Source organism: Alnus glutinosa, chromosome 14, assembly GCF_958979055.1.
Source record: "Alnus glutinosa chromosome 14, dhAlnGlut1.1, whole genome shotgun sequence".
Classification (NCBI taxonomy): domain Eukaryota; kingdom Viridiplantae; phylum Streptophyta; class Magnoliopsida; order Fagales; family Betulaceae; genus Alnus; species Alnus glutinosa.
In genome coordinates this window covers 12742746-12762837 of record NC_084899.1, presented here as the reverse complement: position 1 = coordinate 12762837, position 20092 = coordinate 12742746, and the positions used below count along the sequence as shown (strand labels likewise).

Here is a 20092-nt window from a genome sequence, read left to right as displayed (position 1 = left end):
CAAACCATCATTGCTATCGGGTTTCATCACATTTGTTGGTGGAGTTCATATCATTTTGGTATCAGAGCCTTGGTTCTAAGGCAAGTTTGACTATCTTTTATTATTGTTTCTATTTTTTTTTAATCTCCTGTTCCCTGCTGTGAAAAAAAAAAAAAAAAAAAAAAAAAAAAAAAAAAAAAAAAAAAGAAGAAAAGAAAAAGTACTCGACTCCAGTAAGAAAATTTCTTACTTTCTATCTTGTTTCTCACCTTATTCAAGTTCTTGACCTTTCTGAGTAAGAAAATGTCTTCCTTTCTATCTTGTTTCTCACATTATTCAAGTTCTTGACCTTTTTGATGAGTTTTGGTTATTTCTCAATTGCTGCTGGATTATTTTGAATTAGTTTCTTGAAGTTCGATTAAGAACTAAGAAGACACAAAAGAGTGGAAAAAGGCAAGAGTGTGTGAGACCAAAAGAGGGTAAAAGCCGTTTAGAGTGAAAACACGAGTGTAAGTGTATTAATTCTTGAGTGAAACACGTGAGGGAGTGCTTGTGAGGATTCTAACCTTGTTTTGCAGATTCTAAACATGTCCAATAATCAAGAAGAAGACACAACCGAAGAATTTCGACAACCCGCAGCTTCGAACCTCCAAATGCAAGCGTTGTTAGGGGAGATGAGGCGTATGTTGAGGGCTGAATTAGAACCTATTCACGAGAGGTTGGACAGGGTAGAAGCAGAAACTCCTAGGGGACAGCAACAAGACAATCCCAATAGGCAACAAGGTGGGCGTGTTCCGTGGCGGAATGTTGAGGAAGAGGCGGAGTTGGAGGAATTTGATGAGCCATATTTGAACCGAGGCAGGTTTGAGCGTGGGTATGGGAATAGAGAAGCTAGGATGGGTAGGCCTAGGAGGGATAATGATTTAGGAAACATAAAGATTAAAATTCCGTCTTTTCAAGGTAAAAATGATCCTGAAGCTTATTTGGAGTGGGAAACTAAAATGGAGATGGTGTTTGATTGTCACAACTACTCGGAGATAAAGAAGGTTAAGTTGGCTGCAATTGAATTCACAGATTATGCCATTGTTTGGTGGGATCAATTACTGATTAATAGGAGGAGAAATAGAGAGCCACCCGTGGACACTTGGGAGGAGATGAAAATGCTTATGAGGAGGCGTTTTGTACCCAACCATTATTATAGGGGATTGTATCAAAAGTTGCAGAAGTTAACTCAAGGTTCCAAGAGTGTGGATGAGTATTACAAGGAGATGGAGGTAGCAATGATCCGGGCTAATGTAGAAGAGGACCGAGAAGCCACCATGGCTAGGTTTTTGCACGGTTTAAATCGTGAGATTGCAGATATAGTCGAGTTGCAGCACTATGTTGAGTTAACAGATATGGTGCATCAAGCCATAAAAGTGGAGGAACAATTCAAACGAAAGGGATTGGCTAGGAGGGGACAACCTATGGCTACCACCAGCCCATGGAAGACAGCTCCAAAAAGGGACGAGCAGCTTCAAAATAAGCAAAAATTTGAACCCTCTAAGAATGCCAAACCAACAACCACCACTACTTCAGGTAACACCGAGGCTTCTATTTCTAAAACACGTGATATTAAGTGTTTTAAATGTCAGGGGCGGGGACACATAGCCAGCCAGTGTGAAAACAAAAGGGTGATGGTGATAAACGCCCAAGGAGAGCTTGAGTCAGAGAATGAGGAAGAAGTAGATGATGATGACATGCCACCTTTGGAGGATGCCGATGATGAGCAAAATGCTGTGGTTGGAGATTTATTGGTAGCAAGGCGAGTTCTCAATGTGCAAGTTAAGGAGGAAGAAAGTAACCAAAGGGAAAACTTGTTTCATACTCGGTGCTTTGTAAATAACAAAGTTTGAAGCGTCATTATTGATGGTGGGAGTTGCACAAACGTAGCCAGCACTTATTTGGTGGAGAAATTGGCCTTAACCACCTTGAAACATCCTCACCCTTACCGGCTTCAGTGGCTGAATGAATGTGGCGAAATCAAGGTGACAAGGCAAGTGTTGGTGGCATTATCCATTGGCAAATATGAGGATGAGGTGCTTTGTGATGTGGTTCCTATGCATGCATGCCATTTATTGTTGGGAAGACCATGGCAGTATGATCGGAGGGTTACGCATGATGGATTCACAAATAGGTATTCTTTCACTCTTAAAAGGCAACCCATTACTCTTGTGCCATTAACTCCAAAACAGGTCATGGAGGACCAACTAAAGTTACAAAGATCAAATGAAAAGAAAAAAGAAAAAGAAAGGAAGGCCGAAAGTGGAAAAAAAGAGTTGAAAAAAAAAGAAAGAGAGAAAAACATTGATCAGAGTGAAAAAGAAAGAGAGAGGATTTCGGCCATAGTGAGAGCAAGAGAGGAAAAATTCAGTTACATTGCAAAAAAAAGTGAGATCAAGAGAGCATTATTTTCACACCAGCCCCTTATTGTACTCATGTACAAGGAGGCTCTTTTATGTACTAATGATCTCGTCGGTACTTTGCCGAGCAATATTGTTTCTCTTTTGCAGAAGTTTGAAGATGTCTTTCCCGAAGAGGTACCTAGTGGCTTACCTCCAATCCGAGGGATTGAACATCAAATTGATTTCATACCCGGTGCATCAATTCCTAACCGACCTGCTTATAGGAGCAATCCTGAGGAGACCAAGGAACTTCAGAGGCAAGTAGGTGAATTATTGGAGAAGGGGTATGTGCGTGAAAGCATGAGTCCTTGTGCGGTCCCGGTGCTATTAGTTCCTAAGAAGGATGGAACATGGAGAATGTGTGTTGACTGCCGGGCCATCAACAACATAACGGTAAAGTATCGTCATCCTATTCCTAGGTTAGATGATATGCTGGATGAATTGCATGGTTCTTGTGTCTTTACAAAAATTGATCTTAAGAGTGGATATCATCAAATTAGGATGAAGGAAGGTGATGAATGGAAAACTGCTTTTAAAACTAAATATGGTTTGTATGAATGGTTAGTGATGCCTTTCGGCTTAACTAATGCGCCAAGCACATTTATGCGTTTGATGAACCATGTTTTGCGTGCATTTATTGGCAGATTTGTAGTTGTGTATTTTGATGATATCCTAATTTATAGCAAAAACTTGGAAGAACATGTGATGCATTTAAAATCTGTTTTGGAAATCTTGAGGAAAGAAAAGTTGTTTGCTAATCTCAAGAAGTGCACCTTTTGCACGGATAAGCTTGTGTTTCTTGGTTTTGTTGTTAGTAAGAGAGGAATTGGGGTGGACGAGGAAAAGGTGAAGGCAATCCAAGAGTGGCCAACGCCTACAACAATCAGCCAAGTGAGGAGTTTCCACGGCTTAGCTAGCTTCTATAGACGGTTTGTGCGTGATTTTAGTAGCTTAGCCGCCCCTCTTACTGAAGTCATCAAGAAAAATGTGCCGTTTAAGTGGGGAAAAGAACAAGAAAATGCATTTAATCTGATCAAAGAAAAGTTAACTAATGCACCTTTGCTTGTTTTACCTAACTTTGCTAAAACTTTTGAAATTGAGTGTGATGCTTCAGGAATAGGTATTGGAGCTGTTTTGATGCAAGGTGGTCATCCAGTTGCTTATTTCAGTGAAAAGTTGAGTGGGGCAGCCCTAAATTACCCCACTTATGATAAGGAAATGTATGCCTTGGTAAGGGCTTTGGAAAATTGGCAGCACTATCTATGGCCAAAGGAATTTGTGATTCACACAGATCATGAATCTTTGAAGCATTTGAAAGGACAGCAAAGGTTGAACAAACGCCATGTCAAGTGGGTGGAATTCATTGAAACATTTCCTTATGTGATCAGATACAAGCAAGGTAAGGAAAATGTGGTGGCTGATGCATTGTCCCGAAGGTATGCTTTACTTTCCATTTTAGATACAAAATTGCTTGGCTTTGAATATATTAAGGATTTGTATGCACAAGATTCTGATTTTGCTGATGTGTTCAATGCATGTGAAAAAGTGGCGTTTGATAAGTTTTATAGGCAAGATGGATTTTTGTTTCGGGAAAATAAACTGTGTGTGCCTATGTGTTCTTTGCGTGAATTGCTTGTGAGAGAAGCTCATGGTGGTGGTTTGATGGGTCATTTTGGTGTAGCTAAGACTTTAGGAATTTTGCATGATCATTTTTTTTGGCCTCATATGAAACGTGATGTGGAAAGAATCTGTGAGAAGTGTATCACGTGTAAACATGCTAAGTCTAAGTTGAAACTCCATGGTTTGTACACCCCTTTGCCAATACCTAGTGAACCTTGGACTGATATTTCTATGGATTTTGTTTTAGGTTTACCTAGGACTAAGAGGGGGAGAGATTCAATTTTTGTGGTGGTAGATAGATTTTCCAAGATGGCACACTTCATTGCTTGTCATAAAACTGATGATGCATCACATATAGCTGATTTGTTCTTCAAAGAAATTGTTAAGTTACATGGCATGCCTAGGACCATTGTTTCTGATAGGGATGCAAAGTTTTTGAGTTACTTTTGGAAGACTTTGTGGGGAAAGTTGGGAACCAAATTGTTGTTTTCTACTGCTTGTCATCCACAAACGGATGGTCAAACTGAAGTAGTAAATAGAACTTTGTCTTCTTTGTTGCGTGCTATCATTAAAAAGAATTTGAAAACATGGGAAGATTGTTTGCCACATGTTGAATTTGCTTACAATAGAAGTATACATTCTGCAACTAAGTTTTCACCATTTGAAATTGTTTATGGCTTTAACCCATTGTCACCTTTGGATTTAACTCCTTTACCTTTGAGTGAACGTGTGAACTTAGATGGCAAAAAGAAGGCAGAATTTGTAAAGATGATTCATGAAAAGGCACGGCTGAACATTGAAAGGAGGACTCAACAATATGTCCATCAAGCCAACAAGGGACGCAAGAAGGTAGTATTTGAACCAGGAGATTGGGTTTGGTTACACTTAAGGAAGGAATGTTTTCCAGAGAAACGGCGTTCAAAACTCCTACCTCGGGGTGACGGACCATTCCAAGTAGTGGAGCGCATCAATGATAATGCCTACAAGCTTGACTTACCGAGTGAGTATGGTGTTAGTGCAAGCTTTAATGTTGCTGATTTGTCTCCATTTGATGTAGGTGATGATTTGAGGACAAATCCTTCTCAAGAGGGGGAGAATGATGGAAACCAAGGAGCTGGACATGCTGATCATACACATGGGAATGGGGCTGAAGTTGTGCAAGACCCTTTGTCACTTCCTAGTGGCCCAATTACAAGACTTAGAGCCAAACGTTTCAAGGAAGCACTAAATGGGCTAATCCAAGAGAATTGGGCTGATTCTAAAAAGACCAAGATGGGCTCAAATAATAATCAAGGCTTAGTCCATGTCATCAAAGCAGTTGAAGAGGATAATTAGCATGCAAAAACGTGACCAGCTTGGTTTGACCATTAAAGGGTGTGAACTCGTTGAGTTTCAAGGATATTAAATAGGGGAATGAACTTGGTCTTGGCTGGTTATGAATTTAGTCATTTAGTTATTTTGGTTGCCTCTAGAAGTCCAAAGAGACCTAAAAATATTGGGACTTGTTTATGTTGGCACTTGTGTTGCTTTTAAAGCTATAATTAAGACTTTTCCTATTCTTGGAGGGTTGTTCCAAGTATATATATGGGCATAACGAATTTTGTAAGGGATATAGAATTTTGTTTTCAGAAAATTATTATTGTGAGGTCTTGTGTTCCTCTTTGTTCTTGAAAGAACTTTTTGAGCTTATCAAGTTAATCTTGTGGCGTTCAAACAACCAAACTTATCACCTTGATTCTTGAAGAGATTCAGATTCTTGGTGTGGCGTTTCAATCCTTCGTAGTCTTGGTTTCTCATCTAGTTAGGTGACGGGTCAAGCCTCAACAATTCTTGTCTACACGATCTTGGGGTTTCAAACCATCATTGCTATCGGGTTTCATCACATTTATTGGTGGAGTTCATATCACAAAGAAGAACAAATCAAGGCGCTACAAGAAAAAGCCGTAGAAGCCCAATGGCAGCTATGGTTATGAAAAATTGTTGAGCCTAATACAAGGTATGCTAAGGAGTATGGCCAACATGGACATGACCCGCAAACCATCTCCACGGGTCAAGCAGGTATGGGTCTAGAATGATGAGACCATTCACCCCTTGAAGGGGAGTGGACTCACCTAGCAAAGGTGAAGTCTTATTATGCTTAGGATTTTGGTTCCTAAATTCTAGTGCATGTCAAGTATGTTTGCATTGCATAGTTTATCATGTCATATGTTATTCATGCCTTGCATTCTGTTTGAGGAACCGTTTATTTTATCCCCATATTTTCTCTTATTGTCTTGAGAAACATTTACAGGTATTATTTGGGGATGACAGAAAAAGCACATCAGGCGGTTGCTTTTCTTCTTGGTATGTCCAAACCTCTCTCCTTGAGGTCAGGTTTGATCTTACCACACATGCTAGGAGTGTTTTTGCATTCATTGTCATCTAGCAAATTTTTGTTGTTTTTTTGTTGTTGTTGTTGTTTTTTTTTTTTTTTAGCTTTTCAAATATTGCATGTGTTTTTGCTTGATATCTTAGTTCGTTGTACATTGATTAAATATGCTTATATATGATCGAAAGTTTATGTCTGATATCTGTTAAGTTTTCCTGTGCATTTTAATGCTAGATAGTTGCTTTTCTCAAACGATGAAAAATTGTGCACTATTCAAAACTCCCCTAAGGTACATTTTTTTTTTTTACTCTGATTTTTAGCTTCTGGAAATTCTGATAAAAGAGAGATTTTTTTTTTTGCTAAGATGGTCAAATTGACCAATTTACTAGTTGAACCTAGAGCCTAAAAATTCTGGCATTCTCTCTAGGTTGCACCAACAAGAAACAAGCAGTTATTCTTCTAAATTCCTTGTTATATGTATATATTTACTGCTTCTGTGCTGAATTAGCTTTATATCTTGTCCTTCATGGTGCAAGTAAAAATTTCATCTTGTCCTTCATGGTACAAGTAAAACAATTAGGTGTTGCATATTAGGGGAGTGTATCAGATGAAGGTGACTAGGCCCTAGTAAATAATAAGGTTTGACTTTTGACTGATCTATCATTAATTTTCTCTCTTGTTTAGAAAATTCGGTTGCTTTAAGTCATATCGGTGAATTTCATACCTTACTGAGAAAGCTTTCACACACACACACACACACACGCATTACATGAGTTGAGTAAAATTTGTAGGAAAATTTGTACTTATTGAATACTTCACTCTCATTTATATTTTTGTAGTGCTATTTGACTGCTTTATCAGTTGATTATATATGCGTGTTCTGAAGCTAACTTTAGGGAAAAATATTTTTCTGGAAATTTTTCTTCAGTTTCAGATTTTCAGTGTGAAGCGTCCGGACGGACTTATTCTTACATCCGAATGAGAGCAGTCTTGACGTACGCTGACCTAGCAGTAGCCGTCTGGACAGTTAAGTGACACGTCCCGACGGAATCTCTACAGGTTTAAGATTGCATTTCTTTCTCTGCCATACACACATTTATGCATTTTTATTGATTTATCATGTCATGTTCTCCCTAGATTTTGGCATTCTTTGTACATTTCTTCTCATTCCATGATCTTCTTTGTGTCTTCCTTTATTCTTTTAAGTTTTTGTGCTTTTAGAATATAGGAATATTTGTTGATTGAGATATTTTCTTGAGATATTGTGCATGAAAAACCTATTCTGTCTGTATGCTTGGTTGATCTTAATATATGTATGCCTTATGAATTGCTGCATTACTTCTTATATTTTCCTTTGACTTCCATTTGACAGCCGTCATAAATACCACATTTTTTTTCGAACTAATAGGATCTGATTTTTCATGGTAATGGTACTTTTGGAGATAATTTTGTTTAATCTTGGTTCACGAATATGTCATCCAGCGGCTCCCAACACAGTGTTTGATAGATGGATCTTTTAGAAAACAGACTATTGTTGACGTCATATGTTCATATTTCCAAAGGTCTCAGGTTTTAGATGAGCTCTAACCCCCGCTCATGCAGAGCCTTCCGTAGCATCTCCCTTAAATCTATACCAGTTAGAGGTTCAGTGATGAATCTCCTCTATCTTGCAGACTAGTTGCTTAAAGGATGTCAATCTGCGGATAACCAGGTTTAGGCTTTGCCAAAATCAAGAGACTGAAGGTTTTTCAGTCAATGGTTCCCAACTTCCGGAGCTAGAAGCTGAAGTAGTACAAATCCAGCCTTTTGTACAGCTTTCTCTTCGTTACTTGATTTCAATGGATCAACAGGATTTGGTACTTGCAGGATTTTTGTTCCTCTTTTTTGGGCCACTTGCAGACTCTTCTCTATTATTCTTATTGTTTTGGATTTTAGAACGTTTTTGTTTGTGAATTTTTTATAATCTGTTTACCCTTGTTCTGTTAAGACAACAAGGGGGAGTATTTTATGGCTGTGGTTTTCATACTCTGTTTTACCCTTTGTCCTTTTGAGACAAAAAGGGGGAGCATTTTTATTTTTGGACCGGGATTGCATTTTTAACTAGTCAAGTATTTTTGTCCTAGAATGGCTAAAATGGGAGTTTGTTAGTTTGTGATTGGCTGCATTCTGTTGGACAAAATTACTTCTATGTAATGATGCTTTTTATACAGGGATGTTATTTTATTCAGAATCTACACTTCAATTATGAGCATCAAGAAGACTTTGTGCAAGATTCAAAATAGTGTAGTTCAGTTCCCTTGCATCCATCCGGATGATGTGGTATTCCATCCAAACGCTCATTTGTCAAAGCATCATCCGTTCGGATGACAAGAACTTTCCGTTCGAACGACGAGAACTTTCCATCCGGACGTCCCTTTGTGTCCAGAAGCTTTGAAATGTTCTCGGTTGCATGTGTCCGGACATATCAGCAACACGTCCGGATGCCTTTCAATGTTTGACAAGTCAAAAGATTTCTTTCCAAAACACAGATATGGGAAGATAGCAGCAACCGTCCGGATGAGACGATGCATGTTCCCGTCTGGACGCTATCCTTGATAAGGCAAGTCGTGCATACAAAGTTAACCGTCCAGACGTCAGTCTCCATGGTCTGGACGCGCAAGCCTTAATATGGAAATAGTGTGCTGCACAAATTCAATCATTCGGACGCTCAAGCCTTAATATGAAAATTGCGTGCAGCTGAAGTGCAACCTTCCGGATGCTAGGGCAACACCGTCTGGACGCGGCCCTATTCAGGAGAGAATTACAAGTGAATTTGGAAACCCGATTGCACAGTTGTCAGTCTGGACGCCCTCAGTTACCGTCCTGACGCCTCCTAGAAAAATCGTATCAGACTCAGTTTTGGGTTTTTATGGCCTATAAATAAAGACCCCTAAGCATGTAATTTGTAAGAATTCGGTAGTGAATTCGGTAATGCTTGAAGAATTTATTTTTAGAGTTATTGTGCTAATCCGCTCACTCTCAAGCCGTTGCCAAGTGCTATTGTTGTGCTGAACTGAAGTCTATCTTAAGGGTTGGTCCTAAGATAAAGGATTCCATTTCAAGACCCCTTCAAGTAGGTGACTTGGTTGGGAGGCGTCCGTGTTGGGTTACATGTCAGAGTGCTAGATACAATCGATGCATCGGGTATGTGTGTGTTACTATCTATGTACTAGCTTTGTCTTTTGAATAGCGGATATCCTGGGTTTGACTGCCCCAGGGTGATTTTTCTCTTAATTGAATTTCCATTTCGTCAACAAAATATATGTCTCTTTATTTTCCACATTTTGATATTTTGTTGCACACTATTGCACACACTTGATAAATTAGAAGTCATATTAATTTTCATATTGCAATTGATCCTTCAACTCCTTCAATTCTGCTGGCGCCTTCCAGTATGGTGCTCTTGATATTGGTGTAGCTCAAGGAGTTAAATCAATATAGAACTCGATCTCTCTATTAAACATTAGAGAATTCCCGAACTACAGGTATCTTCTCAATTTTCTTTTCTTCTCGTGGGGTTTCTACTAGACATGCCAGATATGCCTAACATCCGTCCTACAACCTCCTTTTACATTGGACTGCCGAAAATTATTAGCGGAGCAAAATTCACCTTTGTCCCTATGAGTTTAAACTCAGCTTCTGATGGTAGCCTAAAAATTATTTCTTTGTGATGGTAGTCGATTATTGCATGATTGCTCAACAACCAATCTATACCTAGGATGATGTCGAACCCATGTATGGATCTCCCATCTATGTCAATAGGGCATTTACTAATCGTTTTTGTGAATACCACAGATATTCCTACTTGGTAGATACTACTACACCTATCCCTAATGGTTCTACACCTATCATTCTCTATTTCTGCGTCGCCTGGTGTGAGGGGAGTATACTCTAGCTTGAGTAAATTGCTTCTGTCCGTTTCCCTTTCGTAGCTGTCCGTTTTCTTCCTTTGCCTTGTGGCAGTCTCGTGCAAAGTGTCCAGTTTGTCGACATCGAAAACAATTGTTATTCCCTATACAACATGGTCCTTGGTGAGAGCGATTACATTTGGGGCACAATTGGCTATTGAATGGCGCTGATCTGTTTCCAGAAAAGATGGGTACAGGGTTGACCCCATTCGGCTTTCGCTTCCATGACGGTTGATTGCTCTTCATTGGAGGTGCTATCCTCTTTCTTGTATCAGCCATTACGAGAGCGTTTTTCTTGATACTGTCTTCGGCCAAAGAGGCCTTGTTGACTAATTCCATAAAATCTATGATTTTGAAACATACAACCTGATCAAGGATTCGTTGAGGCCTAGCTTGAACTTTCTCACTCGGTTTTCTTCATCTGCTACCAAGTACGGCACAAAGCGAGCTAATTCGTTAAAGCGACCGGCATATTGAGCGACAGTCATATTGCCTTGGGTCAAGTCCATAAATTCTCGAGCTTTGGCGTCCCTGAGGATTTTAGGAAAATATTGATGGAGAAACTCCCTATGGAATAATGGCCAAGAAATTGCCTCCTCAATGCCCAAATCTTGAATTAATAACACCTTTTTGGCAGTCCACCAATATCTGGCTTCAACGGTTAGTTGATAGGCAGTGTATTGAACTTTCTGTTCCCTTCCGTGCAGTGTGCGAGTCACAAGATTTCTTCTATGTCTTTTAGCCAATTTTCGCAATCCATGGGATCTTGTATCCCATCAAATGAAGGAATGTTAAGTTGTTCGAAACGCTTAAATGGGCAGCCGCACTGCTCCACGAGGTTCTTCTCGCCCTGTAGTGTTCTACACCCAAAAATACATAACAAAAGGGTATATAACAAAAGGGAATCCCTGGCCATCAGTTATTATATATCAAAACATACATGGACCCATTGATCCACACTGGCTGGCCAATACTCCGTGTCATCTTATGTGATCACCCCCAAGGGTACTCTGCCCAAAAGCATGATAACAAAGAGGGCCATCTGAAAGATTTGTAGGGGTAACGAGTGAGTTCGACAACTCAACAAGGGACACAACTTAACACAAGGCAGCATAAAAATCACAGTTTGGTATTTTTTTTAGAATTTAAATTTATAGATAGAAAATATTGAAACAGAACAGACAAGTGTATATGCATTCATCAATTATAGTGTGTAAGTTTTATCAACCACTGGTTTAACCACCCCATTTTATCCATGAGCGGCGCATGTTGGGCTCGTCCAAAGAATTTGTCTCATAGGACTCATGCGCTCATCTTATGGCCACAAGGGAGAGCTGTTGGGTTGGGAAGCTCCCTAGGTGAGGACCCCCCTAACCGATAGCACTACACTTATGGTGTAGTTGCCCCTCTACACACCTCATCATAAAAAGATCCAGATTACCAATGTGGGTTGGCGAGATAAAACTTGTGTAGTGCATATAAAATACATAATCAAGTAAGTGAATCATAATCTCATCATATACAAAAGTTAATCATACAGGTGTTCGATCATATTTCACAAGGGAATCATTATAAAAGAGAAAATAATATTAAAGTGAAAGAATCTTTTGAAAATTCCCGACATTTTCTTTTTGAAAAAAGTTTTTAATAAAAATTGGTCGGGGTTTTTAAAATTGTGTTTTTCCTTACCTGGATAATCCTGAGTGTGATTTGTTTCTCCTTCCTAGATTGGATCACAAGACATAATTTTAAAGGATATTCAAGAAATAATCAATTTTACTAGGATTTGGTCACTTTTCTTAAGTTATTCCTTCTCTTAATAAATTACAGCAACATAATAATTAATCACTTAAGCATTAACAACTGAAAAGATTTGTGGGAAAAAGGTAACCATAACTAATTTACATAACAAGTTGGTCATAAAAACCTATTACTGATATAAGATCATTTGCACATAGTAACATTTAAGGAATAACATTTGTGAGTCAAAAATATTTTGTCATGTATAAAGCATGTTCGAAATAAATTTATTGCCATACTATTTAGAATTTACAACAAAAGCGTAGTAGTGTAGTACATTGCAATCTAATATTCTGTTAGTTTGGATAACATTGTACCTATTGAACAAATATTGATAGAGTATGGACAATACAATTCTTCACAAGAACTCTCATTACTAAATCAAACTTTCAAAAAGAATTTCAAGTATAATTTAGAACTAACAACACTATTGTAGCCAGCAAGACAGCCACAAATCCCACAAAACCAATATTCACATGGCTATGATTAAGAAATCAACATCCCATCTCCAACATACTTTAATAAAAAACAACTTAATCAAATTTTCCAGAATTAATAACTCTTCCTAACAAAGAGATTAAAACAAAACAAAAAAAAAAAATAAACTCATGCTATTATTCCAGAAATCATCAAACTAACCACATCAAAACTACAACCTCCCAAAACAAAAATAAAAAATTCTCAATCCCATTCGGTTCCTCAACCTGAAAAACAACCCATAAATTCTCAATAAATTTAACACATATTCTTTTTTCTACAAAGAAAATTCTCCAGAAAAATAACCCCCAAAATTCACGGTACCCAGAGAATCTTCTGTTATGGTCTTGGTCAGAGAACAAGGCAGAACACAGAAAAGGAGAAGTGGAATGCAGATATGCAAAATATGTGGAAGGGGTGAAGACGTGTGAAGATGTGAGCCATAACAGTGTGCGTGCTAAGTGGGAAGTGCAAGTGGATCTCAAGAGAAGAAGAGGTAGACATGTGGCATAGCAGTAATGCCATCGTGGGAAATAGGAGCAGTAGTTAGCTGCTAGCTACATTATGTTAGTGCTTTCTAGATTAATGGGTAGTGGTTAGACATGGGCTGGGTTAGTGGGCTATGTCAGTTATTTACAACACTTCTTTAGTGGGTCAGTAGCTCAAGTGGTGGGCTGTTCAGATTATTTGTATTTAAAGTCTAATAGCTTCTATGAATGAAATTATCCAGATTATTATTCAAAGTGGTTCCTCGTAATCGAGTGTTAGAGTGAAATGAGGGATTGACCCCTTTAAGTGTCAAAAGCTGTCTTCTCTACTTCTAAATCAACTAAGTTCATAACATCTTCCCCAAAGCAAACCTAGAAATATTGCAGTAGATTCCACACCCATTTGACTAGAAAAGAAATCAAGGACACTCAAAGAATTCTCGTTACCCACTTTGTTGCTACCTAAAAATTCTTCTAAAAGCTAGGAATTTTTCTCAATCAATTAACCTAAACCTAGAAAAGATCAAAACCCATAAATTATTACTTACAATAAGGTGGATTTTTCTCTGTTTTGGGAACCCAGAAGTCGCCGGAATCCTCTGATGTCCAAAGATTGCTTTTCGAACACATGAAGGACACTACGAATTCCTAGTGATGCCGTTCGGTCTTACGAATGCTCCTTCCACATTCCAAGGGCTTATGAATGAGGTATTTAGGCCCTATCTCCGAAAGTTTGTGCTGGTCTTTTTTGATGATATACTTGTTTACAACAGGAATATAAAGGACCATCTTAGGCACTTACAAGTTGTCCTAGAGGTGTTACAACAACAACAACTATATGCTAAATTGTCAAAATGTGATTTTGGTTGTTTGGAAGCGGAGTATTTGGGGCATTTAATCTCTGAGGATAGTGTCATGGCAGATCCGGCCAAGATTGAGGCTATGGTTAAGTGGCCCGTGCCACGGAACCCTAAGGCTTTAAAGGGTTTTTTGGGCCTCACAGGTTATTACAGAAAATTCGTGAAGGGTTATGGGGGTATTGCAGCTCCATTGACTTGCCTGCTTAGGAAGGATTCTTTTGGGTGGAATGATGAAGCAGAGGAAGCATTTCAGAAACTCAAAGAAGTGATGACCAGTCCTCTTGTTCTAGGGCTGCCAGATTTCTCTAAAGCTTTTATTATTGAGTGTGATGCCTTAGGTGCAGGTATTGGTGCTGTCCTAATGCAAGAAGGGAGACCCTTAGCTTATTTAAGTCAGGGACTTAAGGGTAAAAACTTAGCCCTATCTACCTATGAAAATGAGCTGTTGGCCTTGGTTATGGCAATACGAAAGTGGCGGCACTACCTGTTGGGGCAAAGCTTTAAGATCAGAACCAACCAGCAGGCCCTCAAACCTTTGCTGGAACAAAGGGTGGGAACCCCAGCTCAGCGAAAATGGGTAACAAAGCTCTTGGGCATTGATTTTCAGGTGGAGTACAAATGTGGCAGGGAAAACAAAGCGGCTGATGCCCTATCAAGAGTCATCTATACCGAACCACCAGACTACGACCAGACAGAGCCAACAAACACAAGCATTTTATTCCCACCACACAAACTAGCAAGCAATCAAGCAGAATCACAAGTACTCATTTCAGACTCAACCATTCATGCAATTAGTACTACTAAATCCACATGGATGGAAGGGCTCAGCTGTACTTATCCAGATGATCCTCAGCTAAAGAAGTTGCTCTCAGAATTCCACCAAGGGAAGTTGGATCCAGTGAAGTACCATTTCCAAAATGGTTTTCTGTTCTACAAAGGTCACCTTCACTTAGGCTCATTGCTGTCTTTCCAGAAACAAGTACTGCATCAATATCACGACAGTCCATTAGCAAGTCATATGGGGATGCACAAAACATATTCCAAATTGAGAAAAGAGTTCTACTGGCCTGGGTTAAAGCAGGATGTCCGGACATACATCCGGGAGTGTGATGTTTGCCAGTGCAACAAGGTGGAAAATCTGCAACCAGTAGGCCTCCTACAACAGCTACCCATACCAACACACATTTGGACAGAGATAAGCATGGACTTCGTTGAAGGGCTGCCTACTTCCATGGGTAAAAATGTTATCCTGGTGGTGGCGAATAGGTTGAGCAAATACACCCACTTTGTGTCTCTATCTCATCCTTATATTGCTGGAACAGTGGCAAGACTCTTCTTGATGTGAACCCCGTCAAGAATAACGAGACCCAACAACGAAAGGGAACCCAAGACCGTTTCTAAGGACAGACAAATGGAAGACCTCGACCCGTTGTTTATGATAAACAAGAACCTTGGTATAAGGAAGACGCCACAAACGGTGGTGGAAGTCCGTTTGATAAGTCGATATGAACGCCACGGGAAATCCCGATAAGTTCGAGTAGTTCTTCAAAGAACCAAAGAGAATAAAACCTCACAAGTTTTATGAATCATCAATGTCTCCTCGATTACATGGTAGGTACACCTATTAATACAAGAAAATTACTTGCGGAGAAAGTAGTTCTAATCCTAATAAGTAAACAAATCAATTCCTAGCAAGGAAAGAAAATAAAGTCCAAATCAATTCCTAGCAAGGAAAGAAAATAAATAAAGATCTTAGGTAGGTAAAGAAAATAAGTCATGCAATCCGATCCTTCTAAATTAACGAACAATCTCAGCAATTCTTAGCCTTGACCGGATCCTTCTAGAACTTGAATCAAGGTGACAATTCTTTGTTGCCCACGTGGATCATGCTCAATGGGCCTCCCTGAATTTGCTTGAGCCCATAACTCTTGGATGAGTCCGTTGAGCACATCCTTGAACTTCTTTGCTCGTGCTCTCGTAACCGGCCCAATTGGTACTTGAACGAGATCCTTCAAAGCGGTGCCTTGATCTCCATCATTCCCCTCCTCTTGAAAAGGATTTGCCCTCAAATCATCACCTACATCAAAAGGACTCAAATCAGTAACATTATAAGTGGTACTGACATTGTACTCACCAGGTAAATCTAGCTTGTAAGCGTTGTCATTGATACGCTCGAGGACTTGAAAAGGGCCATCTCCTCTTGGGAGCAATTTGAAACGTCTTTTCACCGGGAATCTTTCTTTTCTCATATGCAGCCAAACCCAATCTCCGGGTTCAAAAACCAGGTTGCGACGTCCCTTGTTGGCTTGTGTGGCATATTGTTCCGTTCTTCGCTCAATGTTGAGTCTTGCTTTCTCATGAATCTGCTTCACAAAGTCAGCTTTCTTTTTGCCATCTAAATTAATGTGCTCCGTCAAAGGTAAAGGAGACAAATCCAATGGAGTTAAAGGATTAAACCCATACACAATTTCAAATGGTGAAAATTTGGTGGCAGAATGAACAGCTCTATTATATGCAAACTCAACATGTGGTAAACATTCTTCCCATGTTTTGATGTTCTTTCTAATGATTGCCCTTAATAGAGTAGACAAAGTTCTATTTACTACTTCAGTTTGACCATCAGTTTGTGGATGACAAGTAGTGGAAAACAATAGCTTAGTACCTAGCTTACACCACAAAGTCTTCCAAAAATAGCTCAAGAACTTAGCATCTCTATCCGAAACAATTGTCTTAGGCATGCCATGTAATCTCACAATCTCTCTAAAGAACAAATCAGCAACATGCGAAGCATCATCCGTTTTGTGACATGGAATAAAATGTGTCATTTTAGAAAATCTGTCCACGACCACAAAAACTGAATCTCTTCCATGTTTAGTCCTAGGCAATCCTAACACAAAATCCATTGAAATATCAATCCAAGGCTCACTTGGAATTGGTAAAGGAGTATACAAACCGTTGGGCTGCACTTTGGATTTAGCTTGCCTACATGTGACACATCTACCACAAATCCGTTCGACATCTCGTTTCATGTGAGGCCAATAGAAGTGTTCCTGCAAAATAGCCAAAGTCTTTGCAACTCCAAAATGTCCCATTAATCCCCCACCATGTGATTCCTGCACTAATAACTCCCTCATAGAACAATTAGGCACGCATAGCTTACTTTCTCGAAATCCATCAAGTCTAAAGAACTTACCAGAGGCGATTTTCTCACAAGCTCGATATTCCTCACAAAATTCATGGTCTTCAGCATATAATTCTTTAATGTGTTCAAAACCAAGCAATTTTGCATCAAGTGTGGAGAGTAAGGCATACCTGCGAGAAAGTGCATCGGCGACTACATTCTCCATACCTTGCTTGTACCGAATGACGTATGGAAACGTCTCTATGAACTCCACCCATCGCGCATGTCTTTTGTTTAGCTTGTGTTGGCCCTTCAAGTGTTTCAAGGACTCATGATCGGTGTGAATCACGAACTCCTTAGGCCATAGATAGTGTTGCCACGTCTCTAAAGCCCGAACCAATGCATACAACTCCTTATCATAAGTTGGGTAGTTTAAGGCTGCCCCGCTGAGTTTCTCGCTGAAGTAAGCAATTGGTCGTCCTTCTTGCATAAGAACGGCACCTATACCAATACCTGAAGCATCACATTCAATTTCAAACGTTTTCGAAAAGTTAGGTAAAGACAACAAAGGTGCGTTAGTCAGCTTCTCTTTGATTAATTGAAATGCTTTCTCTTGTTCTTCTCCCCACCGAAATCCAACGTTCTTCTTGATCACTTCGGTAAGCGGTGCGGCTAAGCTACTGAAGTCTCTCACGAATCGCCGGTAGAAACTAGCAAGTCCATGAAAACTACGAACATTACCAACACTTGTGGGGCTCGGCCAATCTTGGATTGCACGTACCTTCTCTTCATCAACCTGTATACCTTGTGCACTAACAACAAATCCCAAAAATACAAGCTTATCGGTGTAAAAAGTGCACTTCTTTAAATTAGCAATCAACTTTTCTTTCCTTAGCACATCTAAAACGGATTTCAAATGTACTATATGATCGTCTATGTTTTTGCTATAAATGAGTATATCATCAAAATATACAACAACAAATCTGCCTATAAATGCACGCAAACATGGTTCATAAGTCTCATAAAGGTGCTCGGAGCATTAGTCAAACCAAAAGGCATAACTAACCATTCATACAAACCATATTTTGTTTTAAAGGCAGTTTTCCATTCATCTCCTTCTTTTATCCTAATTTGATGATAACCACTTTTTAAATCAATCTTAGAAAATATGCAAGAACCATGCAGCTCATCTAACATATCATCTAAGCGTGGGATAGGATGACGATACTTTACCGTTATGTTGTTGATGGCTCGGCAATCAACGCACATTCTCCACGTCCCATCCTTCTTAGGTACAAGTAGGACTGGAACCGCACATGGGCTCATGCTCTCCCTCACGTGCCCTTTCTCCAACAATTCACTTACCTGCTGTTGAAGCTCCTTTGTCTCCTCGAGATTGCTCCTATAAGCTGGTCGGTTTGGGATGGTTGCACCGGGAACTAAATCAATTTGATGTTCAATCCCTCGGATTGGAGGTAACCCATGTGGTGTTTCCTCAGGGAAGACATCCTCGTACTCCTGCAAAAGAGAAACAATAGAACTAGGCAAAGCAAGGTCAAGTTCGTTATTGTTTAAAAGTGCCTCTTTGTACAAAAGTACAATTATCGGCTGTTTTGAAAACATTGCCCGCTTGATCTCACTCACTTTTGCATAAAAATTCTTTTGTTTTCTCTCTGATTTTCTCTCAAGGGCCGAACTTTGATTTTCTTTCTCTCTCATTTTTCTTGGCCCTTCAAGTGTTTCAAGGACTCATGATCGGTGTGAATCACGAACTCCTTAGGCCATAGATAGTGTTGCAACGTCTCTAAAGCCCGAACCAATGCATACAACTCCTTATCATAAGTTGGGTAGTTTAAGGCTGCCCCGCTGAGTTTCTCGCTGAAGTAAGCAATTGGTCGTCCTTCTTGCATAAGAACGGCACCTATACCAATACCTGAAGCATCACATTCAATTTCAAACGTTTTCGAAAAGTTAGGTAAAGACAACAAAGGTGCGTTAGTCAGCTTCTCTTTGATTAATTGAAATGTTTTCTCTTGTTCTTCTCCCCACCGAAATCCAACGTTCTTCTTGATCACTTCGGTAAGCGGTGCGGCTAAGCTACTAAAGTCTCTCACGAATCGCCGGTAGAAACTAGCAAGTCCATGAAAACTACGAACATTACCAACACTTGTGGGGCTCGGCCAATCTTGGATTGCACGTACCTTCTCTTCATCAACCTGTATACCTTGTGCACTAACAACAAATCCCAAAAATACAAGCTTATCGGTGTAAAAAGTGCACTTCTTTAAATTAGCAATCAACTTTTCTTTCCTTAGCACATCTAAAACGGATTTCAAATGTACTATATGATCGTCTATGTTTTTGCTATAAATGAGTATATCATCAAAATATACAACAACAAATCTGCCTATAAATGCACGCAAACATGGTTCATAAGTCTCATAAAGGTGCTCGGAGCATTAGTCAAACCAAAAGGCATAACTAACCATTCATACAAACCATATTTTGTTTTAAAGGCAGTTTTCCATTCATCTCCTTCTTTTATCCTAATTTGATGATAACCACTTTTTAAATCAATCTTAGAAAATATGCAAGAACCATGCAGCTCATCTAACATATCGGCTAAGCGTGGGATAGGATGACGATACTTTACCGTTATGTTGTTGATGGCTCGGCAATCAACGCACATTCTCCACGTCTCATCCTTCTTAGGTACAAGTAGGACCGGAACCGCACATGGGCTCATGCTCTCCCTCACGTGCCCTTTCTCCAACAATTCACTTACCTGCTGTTGAAGCTCCTTTGTCTCCTCGGGATTGCTCCTATAAGCTGGTCGGTTTGGGATGGTTGCACCGGGAACTAAATCAATTTGATGTTCAATCCCTCGGATTGGAGGTAACCCATGTGGTGTTTCCTCGGGGAAGACATCCTTGTACTCCTGCAAAAGAGAAACAATAGAACTAGGCAAAGCAAGGTCAAGTTCGTTAT

General features: G+C 39.5%; 1 pseudogene; it reads left to right on the top strand.

Annotated features, from left to right (window-relative positions):
* The first annotated feature begins 291 nt into the window (after positions 1-291).
* On the top strand, positions 292-10529 carry LOC133856718 (uncharacterized; annotated as a pseudogene).
* The last annotated feature ends 9563 nt before the right edge of the window (positions 10530-20092 follow it).